Below are 12691 nucleotides of genomic sequence, written 5' to 3'. Positions count from 1 at the left end.
AGTATTGCTAATTTTAAAAATTAGACATTTTTTAAAAGCATGCCTCCCAGAATGGTTTGCTATTTTTTAGAAAAATTTAAATATTTTTGGCATCAGATTGTACAGATTAGACTTTTGAAGTGTTTTCTAGTCCAGAGGTACTAAGTAATATTTGAAAGCCTGATATTTTTAAAGAATCCATTTGTATCATCACCATTAGATAGGGAGAGTGAAGGTAATATATAATTTGATTTTGAAGTGGTTAAAAGTAGATTATCTCAAGTGAAATAATGGATTTGAGGATGTACATCTGAATTTATTCAATTGGTGCTCAAATTTGGCTTCCCCCATTGGCATCATTCCTCCCCTCTTAATCATTGACAAGTAGATTCTAACATCGGGATCTCTGCTGAGTTGAAAACAAGAAAAGTCAAGAATCATTAGTTGCCAGGGATATCCAGATAATCTGTCTTTGCCCTCTATTCAGAAATCTTTAATTCATCCTCACTCTGCTGAAATCCATGCTGTTGTATTGCCAATGGTTGTTAAAGAAACACTGACCTGAGAGATAGATGGAAGGTAAGTGTAGCCTTACAGAGAATTAAAAAAGAATTTTTTTTTGACTTTACAGAGAATTTGGACAAGAGTCAGAAAGAGAAATAGAAGCAGGTCCACTTAATTAGGGAAGCATTTTCTCACCTACTGATGCAAGGGTCTGGTCCATTTGTCAGTAAGTAACAAATGGGGAGATCATTTCACTTTACCTGTTGGTTAGAAGGTATTTATTAGATAATTCTCTATAGGTTGCTTATGTTTTTTGTGTCTTCTGAATAGGGATACTGACTGTCTTTTTTTCTGGAATATTTTTCAAGGATGTTTGTATGATAGAGAAGATAAAGAAGAGATAATATCTCTGCCCAGAACAAAGGGCAGGTGTGCTTAGAGCTTTGGAAGGTGAAGGTAAAGACTGTCTCCTTATGAAGCAATGGACTTCATAAACAATTTGAGTTCCCTGTGCTCAGGATTCCTCTCCTGTAATGTGACCTTCTGCACGTACTGGTGTCACCTGGTCCTCTTTGCTTTGTCCTGTGGGGACTGGAGCTTGGGAACCAAACAAGAAGGTGATGCTTGGGCTATTTGTGTGTGTAAAACTAAGTCTTCTGTGTCTGATCCTGGACCTCAGCCTTCTGCCAGCACCCACAAAGCTATGCCAAACTAACTTGTTAGCTTGCAGACCCTTCACAGTTCTTGACAGTTTTGGTGGTGAGCATGCGACAAAGAAGAGATGTGGTATCTGCTAGAAGAGGAAGGACCATGGCCCCACAGGCCAGATTCAGAGATGAGACCACCCTGGTATCCAGTGGTAAATGCTCTTGCTCAAGTGTTGGGGGAGTTAGGGGAACCAGGGGCCCCTGCTATCCTACGTGTTAACTAATCCTTTGAAGCTGAGAAGCGAGAGACATGATTGTGCCAATCTGCTTACCTGGTGCCTTGGAGGTTGGTCATGTTCCTCCGGGGAGTGGGAAGAAGGAACCTCATGATAAAGGGACAGCTCTAAAGACATTGTGTCTGTCACTGCTAAGTCAAAGGACCTCCAAATGGAACTCAATGGTGACAACATTGGTTGTTGAATTGTTGAATAACATGAGGGCATATTATTCACATTTGGGTGGTTTGGAACCTTCCATGTTTATTCAGGCGAACTGAATGCAAAGCCTTGCTTGTCGGCTCAGAACTGCTCTCTCCCTCTGTGCTCCTTCTCCTCGATCCTGGCTTCAGGTTCATTAAAGATGAGACCCAGTGCACCCTGCCTGCATATGCTGGGGAGTTTCACAGAGGGGAGAGAGTCAAACTTGCTGGCTCTGTAGGATGTACTTACCCAAGTCATTATCCTACCCATTCCTATGGGAGAAGGCACACCAGTATTCAACTAGTGGAGTTTGGACATTTTTTGTAGTGCAGAAGGAAAATTTCTGTGACCTTGTTAGGGCCGATTCAGTATACTCTTGTGGCTTCCTATGGTGAGGATGCAATTGGTGTCAATGTCTGTGTTATGAATGCTTGTAAGTGCCAGAGATGATACCCATATTTGGCAAGAGAGGTATGTAGAGAAATACTAGTACCTTTGGATTTCCACAACTCTGATGACCCCTTTGAGCTACAGGTTTCTATGACTAATGATTTAGCCATTTAGAATCTGGCATAAAGAGACATCGTCCATCTAAGGTGCTCTTTCCATATTTGGACTCCTGGGTCCTCTTGCCCCCTGATAATGGCTGTCTGTTTGAAAAACAGCCAGGAACTTACTACTGGGCTGATCTCAGAACTGGCTCACAAGTAAAGAACAGGGTAGCCCCAGCTCCTGCATCTTCCATGCAAAACGCTGGTCAACATCTCTGGATTTCGTCCATTCCCATAGCCATTGCTCAGTCTCTAGGGGCTGAGCAAATGCCACCTTCCTGGTGGGATGGACTGACAAGACAGTTTGGACTGTTGGCCCTCAAGCAATCTCTCCAAAGTTAAGGACTAGATTCAGTTATTTAAACTGAATGGGGAACCCTAGCTGAGCTATACTAGCTTGCCAGAAGGCCCCATTGGAGGAACTGTCAACCTATGCTCTTTGAATGATGGAGATCTCACTTGAGGCCAACAGTTGTAACAACATTTTCTTTCCAGGGATACCTCACGTGATTTCTGGACTTTATTTCTTTTCTGGAAGCAAGAAGTTAACTTGTGTCCTGAAAAACACCCTTCAGGGCAATTATGAGAGACCTGCCTGCAAGTGTTTAGAAACACTAATAGATCACGTGACCCTCAGATGACTGCAGAGATCTCTCTAACAGGGTTCTCCAGAATGGTAACTGATTTATTATTCACCCATACGTTATGGGCAGTGATCTCTGTACAGGAGTCATCTGATTAGAAAAGGTTGTACAAAATTTCATGATTTTAGTTGAAGCGATCCATGACAGTGCATTTGCTCTGGAGGGATTTCAGGCTGGTCTAAGCTCATTAAGCAAGATTGTTATGGATGAGAATTGCCCTAGACTTCCTTCTTAAGGGCCAAGATGGATTTTGTGCAATCTGAAGTACATTTGGCTATGCCTGGATGAATGCCTTGGGCTGAGTGGAAAGGTCTTTATAGAAACATGGCTTTCTAAAATAGACCTTGATAGTTTTGGGGATTTGTTAAGCTGGTGCGTTCTCTGACCCTGGGGGCCATGGTTGAGATTGCTATAGGATGGCCACTTCCTGTCAGAATCCTATTTAACAGTTCAGTTCAGTTGCTCAGTAGTGTCTGATTCTTTGTGGCCCTATGGACTGCAGCACACCAGGCTTCCCTATCCATCACCAACTCCTGGAGCTTACTCAAACTCATGTCCATTGAGTTGGTGATGCCATCCAATCATCTCATCCTCTGTCGTACCCTTCTCTCCCACCTTCAATCTTTCCCAGCATCAGGGTCTTTTCAAATGAGTCAGTTCTTCACATCAGGTGCCCAAAGTATTGGAGTTTCAGCTTCAGCTTCAGTCCTTCCAATGAATATTCAGGACTGATTTCCTTTAGGATAGACTGGTTGGATCTCAGTTCAAGAGACTCTCAGGAGTCTCCTCCAACACCACAGTTCAAAAGCATCAATTCTTCAGTGCTCAGCTTTCTTTATAGTCCAACTTTCACATCCATACATGACTACTGGAAAAACCATAGCTTTGACTAGATGGACCTTTGTTGGCAAAGTAATGTCTCTGCTTTTTAATATGCTCTCTAGGTTGGTCATAGCTTTTCTTCCAAGGAGCAAATGTCTTTTAATTTCATGGCTGCAGTCACTATCTGCAGTGATTTTGGAGTCCAAGAAAACAGTCTCTGACTGTTTCCATTGTTTCCCCATCTATTTGTCATGAAGTGATGGGACTGGATGCCATGATCTTAGTTTTCTAAATGTTGAGTTTTAAGCCAACTTTTTCACTCTCCTCTTTCACTTTCATCAAGAAGCTCTTTGGTTCTTCTTTGCTTTCTGCCATAAGGGTGGTGTCATCTGCGTATCTGAGGTTATTGATACTTCTCCCTGCAATCTTGATTACAGCTTGTGCTTCCTCCAGCCCAACATTTTGCATGATGTATGCTGCATATAAGCTAAATAAGCAGGGTGACAATATACAGTCTTGATGTACTCCTTTCCCAATTTGGAACCAGTCTGTTGTTCCATGTCTGGTTCTAACTGTTGCTTCTTGACCTGCATACAGATTTCTCAGGAGGCAGGTCAGGTGGTGTGATATTTCCCATCTCTTTAAGAATTTTCCATAGTTTGTTGTGATCCACACAGTCAAAGGCTTTGTCATAGTCAATAAAGCAGAAGTAGAAACTAAATGTGGTAGAGAAGTTGATTTGGTTCTCGCCTCCGTTGATTAGATTGGCGTGACTATTGGAGCAACGTAATTATGTATAGAAACTAATGTATGTGTGGAATGGATATTGTTGGGATATAGTTCTCTGTGGGCCTCTCACATTTCTGCATGTTTTGTGAACAGTAGTTCTGACTGGTTTTGTTCTGGACCATGTTTACAAGGATATTTGTTAAAGGAAAGGCCTCGGAAGATGTAGTGTCTCCTTTTAGGGTAAATCGTAGGCTTGCTTGGAGCCTTGGATGGTAACAGTGTTCACTTCTGGAGCAGAGAGTGGAGACATGCTTGCCGTCCAGTATAAAAAGATTTGGGTTCTTGAAGCTTGGGGGTTCTCGTCTGTAATGAAACCTCTTGTCTTTATACATGATGTATATATGATGTCACCTGGGCTCTCTTTGTGTCTCTCTTAGAATTAGAGCTTGTTTTCTTTCAACAAGAAAATGCTATCCTTCAGCTACTGCTATTGCTGAGGGCAATAAAGACCAAGCAGAATGAAATCTCAGTTTCTTTAAACTTCTTTACTGCATTGACCTTGAGTAATGAAATAGTACCATGGTTTAATTAAAGCATAGTATTTTTTTTTTGGTATTTGTTTTCTTGATTTGTCAGCTTTCAGTCTTTGGAATATATACAAAGTCTCAATCTTGTTTTTATTTTATTTTATTTTGTTGTTACATGGAAACTCTAGTTTCTATGATTCTTTATTTTTTTAAATTTTTTCTGTGATTCTTAAATATTCATTTACCAAGGTTTTTAAAAGCATATGTCAAATATATTTATACAAACATTTTTACATTACAAAGTTGAACTCTTTACTAAGCCTGGTTGGTTAAGCTATTCATGGGAATTGTCTGCTTCACGCCCTCCTCAATGAAAGAAGGCTAGTTTAGTAGTCTAGGTAAGAAAAAGAGGGTAACTTGGACCAAGGTGGTGGCACTGAGGTAGAAACAGGATATGGTGACTAATTAGGTACAGAGGGTGAGGGGGAGGAGAGAGTCCAGGTTTCCCTCTTGAGTAACTTGGTAAGTGGTAACATTCACTAACATTTGGGGGAAATGATCAGATATAAGGGCGATCATGCAGGAGTTAATGAGTTGTAGACGATGAAGGATTTTGTAAGCCATTTTCAGGAGTATGGACTTAATCCCTAGAGCAGTGAGAGTCATTGGAGAGTTTTTAAATGAGGGAGATATCAGATTTGCTGTTTTTTTGGCCATGAAGCATGGCTTGTCTATGTTGGTTCCCTAACCAGGGATTGAACCTGGAACCTCCACAGTGAAAGCATGGAGTCAAACCCCTGGACCATCAGGAAATTCTCCAGATTTGCGTTTTAGAAAGGTCATTCTGGTTACAACATTAAACACGGATTGGAGGGTGTATTGCTGATCTTGCTCACAGCGCCAATTGTCTCGCTGTTCACGTTGTCTGCCCTGTTCGCTGAACCCAGGGTAGGCAAGGCGCGAGCTAAGAGGCTGGGAGAAGACTCGAAGAGCCGTAGCAACTGCAGACATGTTTATCCTCTCCTGGCTGGCACGGCAGCCATAACACAGCCTCGCTCCTGGCTGATGCAGCAGCTGGAGCGGCAGCCACAACATAACCATAATATGGCCACAATGGAACCATAACATAACCTCATATGACACAATCGTGAGGTTGTGCCAGTCTAGCCCAAATGCAGCAGCAGCAGCAGCCAGGGCTTTCAGGGTGAAGCTCGTCCAGGCATCCCACAGGCAATCCGTGACTCAGCGAGTATCTCATGATGCGCATGTGCAGTGCTATGAATGATCTCAGCTGCTACTTAGTCATTATTTACGAAACACGGGGTGAGAGAGCCTGAACACGCCATCTTGGCTAATTTGCTCTTTCCCCGCAGAGGATATAAAAACGCTGGTAGGAAAACTGTTTTAGGTGTCTGTTAGCAGCAGAGTAATTCAGGCAACGCATGATGGCCGAACTGTTCGTTGCGACGGACATGAGAAGCCGATAAAATTCAGAGATGTCAGGGGTAGAGAAGATTTACAAGTTATGGTTGCTGACCAGATTTTTGGCAGACTCAGTTGAGTACTTAGTGAATTTTTAATGAATTTTGATTCATTAAAAGTTAATACAAAGAGATAAATGGATTTAGCATAAGAGAAAATGATTTCAGTTTTTGATGTGTTGAGTTTGATGTCAGTGAAATATTTGAGTGGAGATGTTTAGTAGTCTGATGAATATGGAGATATAATCAGGAAATGGATATGGGTTGAAGATTGAAGTTGAAGGAAAGGATGAAAGTTCCTAGGAAGAGCATAGAGGGCAGAAGTTGTTAATCTGGTGTTTGAACTTCTATAGCTCTTGAAATTATATGCAAAATTATGTGCACATTTTCTGGGGGAGCTCTCCCATGACTTTAATCAGATTTTCAAAGTCATCATTTGCTTGAGAGGGTTAAGAACCACCGTTAAAATCTATATGTGAAGTGTTTCTTTTTTTCATTAAACATGAATTAGCAATTTAAAAAACCCTATGATAGTATAAGATAGATCTGACCATTGCAAAATGGGGAAAATCTGTCAATAGCCATGAAAATATGTTAACTTTCCTAACCTACAAAAACAGTTTAGAAATCAATAAGGAGTTCCATAACCCCTTATCAAAGACACTTGGGACTGTCTTTCAGAATTCTGATTTTTTGGGGGTTTTAGAAAGGTAAATGGTGTATATCATTTAATATTCCTGGTCAGACCCAGAGCAATATGTAGTTTATCAAGTATATTTTTAGCTCTGCATTGAACTATATGAATATTCACAGTAAACGAGGTCAATAAAACTGTAAATGCCTTTCAATCAGTCCAGAGAAGGTTTTACTGACAAATGAGTTCAGGTCAAGCCAGATTATGCTACCAAATGGTAGCACCCAGACTGACCTATGAAGGAACAGATCATGTGATATCACTTCCACCTAAAACCCACCCATGGCTTTCTTTTCTTTTTAAAAAAAGAGCTAGTTTTCCTTCTTAGAGTTTTCTTTTTGATTTCATCATTAACCCACTCTTTTTTTAAAATATTTATTTTTACTTATGTATCTGGCCACACCAGGTCTTTGTTGTGGCATTTGGGATCTTTGGTCCTCGTTGTGGCCTGTGAGATCTTTAGTTGTGGCATATGTGATTTAGTTCCCTGACCAGGGATTGAATCTGGGCCCCTACATTGGGAGTGCAGAGTCCCAGCCACTCTACCACTAGCGAATTCCCCCACTCATGACTTTCTAATGCATTTGGGTTCAAGTCCCAAATCCTTAACATTTCTACAAGGCCTGGATGATCCCCTGCCCTGTGCTTCACAAGCTTCTTATGCTTTTTCATCTGCCTGGTGAGGGCTTCCCTACCCTTCTTCTAGGTTTTGTCTTTTCTACCCAGCAGCACAGGCATCTCTTCCACAGGAAACCTCTTTGACCCTCTAGACCTGGTGAGGGGCCTTGTGACACAGTGTCACTTAGCACAATCCCATTGATTTCTGTTATGAGTTGTTACTTTCCTATTGCTCTATGAAGACTTGGAGTGTAGATCTTGCATGTCTCGTTCATTTCTATTTCAGTATCTGTAAATATACCTGGGATGAAAAAAAGTTATGTTGTGAAGAGATGGAAGTTGTTTCCCCTAGTTCCTCTTCCATGAAACTGACCCATACTTCCCCTCCTCTTTAAAATTTTAATAGCAGATTCTATAATGGATACTTAAAGCCTATGCTCTTGAAAGAGCAAGACACATTAAAAATGGAAGTAGCTTTATTTTTTTCCCCTAAGTATAACAAATATGAGCTTAGTGTAAAAAATTTCAAAAAAAAAGTTGGATGCCACTCATCTTGTTAAAGTCATCTTAATACTATCATAAGAATTTATTGGTGAGAATCTGTTATGTACAAGTGCTTTACACATAGAATCCTTAAACTAACCCTGTGTGGTAGGCATCATCTCTGCCTTACAGATAAGGAAAGCAAAATTCATAATGACCGGCAAAGCAGATGCTAATAAAAAGTGATGGCCTCTATGTGTGTGTGTATCTGTAGATTTATGCCTTGGGCTACTAGGCTGGACCTCTGCCTCCCTCTCTTAAGTGATTCTTTTTTTTTTTTAAGTTAACTTTTTATTGTGAAATCAATAAATATGTATACATTTATTTTATTATATTTTTGATTTATAGTTTGAGTAATTATTGTCATTAAGTTCTTGTCATGAAAATTACTTGATATCTTTTTTTTTCCATTTATTTTTATTAGTCGAAGGCTAATTACTTTACAGTATTGTAGTGGTTTTTGTCATACATTGACGTGAATCAGCCATGGATTTACCTGTATTCCCCATCCCGATTCCCCCTCCCACCTCCCTCTCTACCCGATCCCTCTGGGTCTTCCCAGTGCACCAGGCCCGAGCACTTGTCTCATGCATCCAACCTGGGCTGGTGATCTGTTTCACCCTAGATAATATATATGTTTCGATGCTGTTCTCTCGAAACATCCCATCCTCGCCTTCTCCCACAGAGTGCAAAAGTCTGTTCTGTCTTAAGTGATTCTTAACCAGGAGGATCATCCATGGTATATCTGATTCAGGAGATCTGCAGTGGAGCCTGGGAATCCCTGCTAGTCCAATATACTGTTCTGTAATTATAGTTCTACAGTACCAGACAGTCTCCTTTTCTTAATTTAGAGACAAGTACAAGCAGGTCTGAATTAATTGCTGATTAATTCACGTGGGTGCCAAGTTATTTGTGCCCATTTATTGACTCCTGCCAGCAAATAAGCAGTAAACTTAGATGCCCTCTTGTATAGATCTACTTGCTAATGCTCTGGGTAAGTCCTTCTATGGTTAACATCTGACTTTGTCTCCAGCCCACTTTTTGGTCCTGGGGCATCTTGACTCTGGATTCTTAGGCTTTGAAGAGCAAGGAAAGAGAGATCAGAACTAAGTTAAGCAATTCTAGGAGAGAGAAGAGGAAAAGGAAGGAGGAAAGAGAAGGGGAGAAAGAAAACCTGACAAATAAAAGAGTATTTTAGTATTTTGTGATTATAGAGTAATAGGACTCATTTTTCTTATGTGGCTGATAATTCATCTCTGAAGACATTTTTATTACAGGAGTCCCAAACATATATTCTAAACATTTAAAAATGTCATATAAAATGAAACAGGACTATAATGCCATTAGAGGAGAAAGTTTGGAATTGTGCCAAGATGGAAGTTCCTTTTTTTTTTTTTCTTCATTCTGTGGAATCAAGGTCATCTTTGGCTTTGAGGTCTTTGCTTTTGGCCACCACTCAAGTCAAAGCTTGACAGAATGAACAGCCCTGAGGCGAACTATCAAATGCTAATGTTCAGTCAGAGTGAAGGTTGGTGTATGTACTTTCAAGAAAAGACCATTTCAAATATTATCTAGCTGCAGGGTAAAATTGCTGGTGCAAGGCAATGGTAACCCAAGAACACAAGTGTCCCATCTTTTTCAGAGGCACAAGAAAGACCAACAGGCTGATGGTTAGTGCCTACACGTGTAAAAGGAGAACTTGTACTGATTGGAATACTTTGTAAGTTCTTGAAGTAGTCATTGAGTGACCCTAACTCTTCCAATATCTTCTTACACATACCTGTCAAAATGTCCTAAAATTGATAAAACCCATATTAAGTATGTGGAGAAATGGGAGTTTTCACTCCTTGTTATTGGAGTGAGAATTCATACAAGCATTTGGAAGTACTAAATAGTACTAAAATAGTACTAAATTACTATTACTATTAGTAATTTAGTACTATTCAATGTTTTAATGGTTGTAGCATTTGATCTGGTAGTTATACATCTATAAATTTATCCTTCAGAAAGACTTGCTCATGTTTATAACAATGAGTTATAAGAATATACATTCAGTATTTTTAAAACTTTTTTTTTTTAAATGAAACAGAACATGCTAAAAGAAACCTCATTAAAAAAAGGGGGAGACTTGCCTGGTGGTCCAATAGTTAAGGTTCCATGCTTCCACTGCAGGAGGCATGGGTCTGATCCCTGGTGGGGGAATTTAGACCCCCCCCACCCTGTGTATGGTTTAACGAATAATTATGAAGCAAACACTTATGTAACCCACACTCATGTCAAAAAAGATAATAATGACAGTTCCCCAGAAGCCCAGGTGTCCTTCCCAATTACAATCCTACTTCTTTCCAATAGAGATAGCTTCTTTCTTGACTCTTATATCTGTTAGAACTGAGTTGTCTAATATGGTAGCCACCAGCCACACATGGCTGATAAGCACTTGAAACGTAGGTGGAATTCAGATGTGCTGTAAGTATAAAATTCACACTGGGTTATGAAGACTTAGTATAAAAAAAGTGTAAAGTACTTCATTAGTAATTTTTAATATTGACTACATATTGAAATGACAATATTTTGAATGTATTGGGTTAAATTAAAATATGTTAATTTCACCTCTTTTTTTTCCCTTTGTTTAATGTGACTCCTAGAAAATTTAATATTGCATTTATGGCTTGTTTTCATGGCTCATGTTATATTTTCATTGGACAGTAGAGCTCTGTAAGTAATCACTATCTTGACTTTTAGATAATAATTTTTTTCCTTTTCTTTAAAATTTTACCCCCTGTGTATGCATCTGTAATGTAATATAGTTTAGTTTTGCCAAATTTTGAAATTTGTATAAATGGAAAATACTTTATGCATTCTTGCATATCTTGCTTCTTTTGCTTGTGTTTGCATAATTATTCCTGCTTCTACATATAACTGTGATTCATTTATTTTCACTATATTATTCCAGTTTATGCATATATGCTACAATTTGTTTATCCATGCTGCCGTGCTAATTTATACCCCTACTAGCAGTGTTTGTGAATTATAGCATTGTTTTTAATATTAAAAAATTAGAAATGTTCATCAGTATGGATTGATAGATAAATTATAGTACATCCATGCAGCAAAAGGCCACACAGTTATTGAAAAGAATGAGCTAACTCTCTGAAATGACTTGGCAAAATGTCCAGAATACATTGTAAGTTAAAAAAAAAAACATATCACAAAGTTGCAAAATAGATCTACAGAATCATCCCATCTGGGCACAAGTACAAAAGTCTAGAAGTGCAAAAGAAGTTTTTGCAGCAAAACAATAGGCAGGAGAGCCTTGGATTGTGGGGGAAGAGGGATGAAGAGGAGTGTTTGGGGGAGTGTCATCAGAGGCTTTGACCTGGCGGTGGGGTGCCATGTTAGGGCAGTGGAGAGGAGCACTGAGGACTCTGGGAGAAGACCTCCTCTCGGGCTGTGCATTCAGTGCCAATGTGGGGCATTGCTATCAGCAGGGAGTGTACTCCGCAGGGAGCAGCAGAGGGAGACTTTGAATTTGAGTCCTTAGGTAGGAAAACATCCTCTTTAATGCCATTGTTTCTATTGGAAGATCAGATTTAACTTAAGGCAAAACTTTTATGTAATAACCTGTTGTAGGTATAAGTTTTTTTTTAGTTAATTAATTTTTGGCTATGCTGGGTCTTTGTTGCTGTGCATGGGCTTTCTCTGGTTGCAGTGAGCAGGGGCTACTCTCTAGTTGCGATTCTTGGCCTTCTCATCGCGGTGGCTTCTGTTGCTGCAGAGCAGTCTCTAGGCGCGTGGGCTTCAATAGTTGCAGCGCATAGGCTCAGCTGCAGCTCTTGGGCTTAGTTGCCCCTTGGCATGTGGAATCTTCTCAGACAGGGGCTCGAACCCGTGTCCCTTGCGTTGGCAGGTGGATTCTTAACTGCTGGACCACCAGGGAAGTCCAGAGATAAATATTACATGCATGTTTACTTATCATAATCTACCTTCAAAGAATATCAGACTATTTCATGAACAGTGTAAGGATATTCCAACAACACAGTTCCATTGCCCTTCTCTACTGTTTTTGTTCTCATTGCTTATATTTTGCTACTATATATGCACTAAGCTTCTCAACTTCTTAATTTTTCCTTTAAAAACTGATGGCCTTTTACAGAAATTTGAAAAGAAAATATATAAAATAAAGGAATTAAAACATTTAAAGCATTTACTCAGATAATTTATCCTTTCTTTTGCTCATTTTTTCCTACAGTACTAGTGTTCTGTCAGTTTTATTTCCTTCTAGCCTTACACCTTTTTCAAAGTAAAGATTGTGGAAATGTATTCTCTCTGCTTTTATCTAAGAATATCTTTATTTCATCGTCATTTTTGAAAGATATTTTCACTGAATTCAGTGTTCAAGGTTGACATTTATTTTTCTTATATTACTTTAGAGAAATTTCTCTATTGTCTTCTGACAAATTATTTCTGGGGAGA

The sequence above is a fragment of the Muntiacus reevesi genome, chromosome 15, assembly GCF_963930625.1.
Source record: "Muntiacus reevesi chromosome 15, mMunRee1.1, whole genome shotgun sequence".
NCBI classification, from domain to species: domain Eukaryota; kingdom Metazoa; phylum Chordata; class Mammalia; order Artiodactyla; family Cervidae; genus Muntiacus; species Muntiacus reevesi.
The sequence above is the reverse complement of the archived record's forward strand: the minus strand, read 5'-3'. Positions refer to the sequence as shown.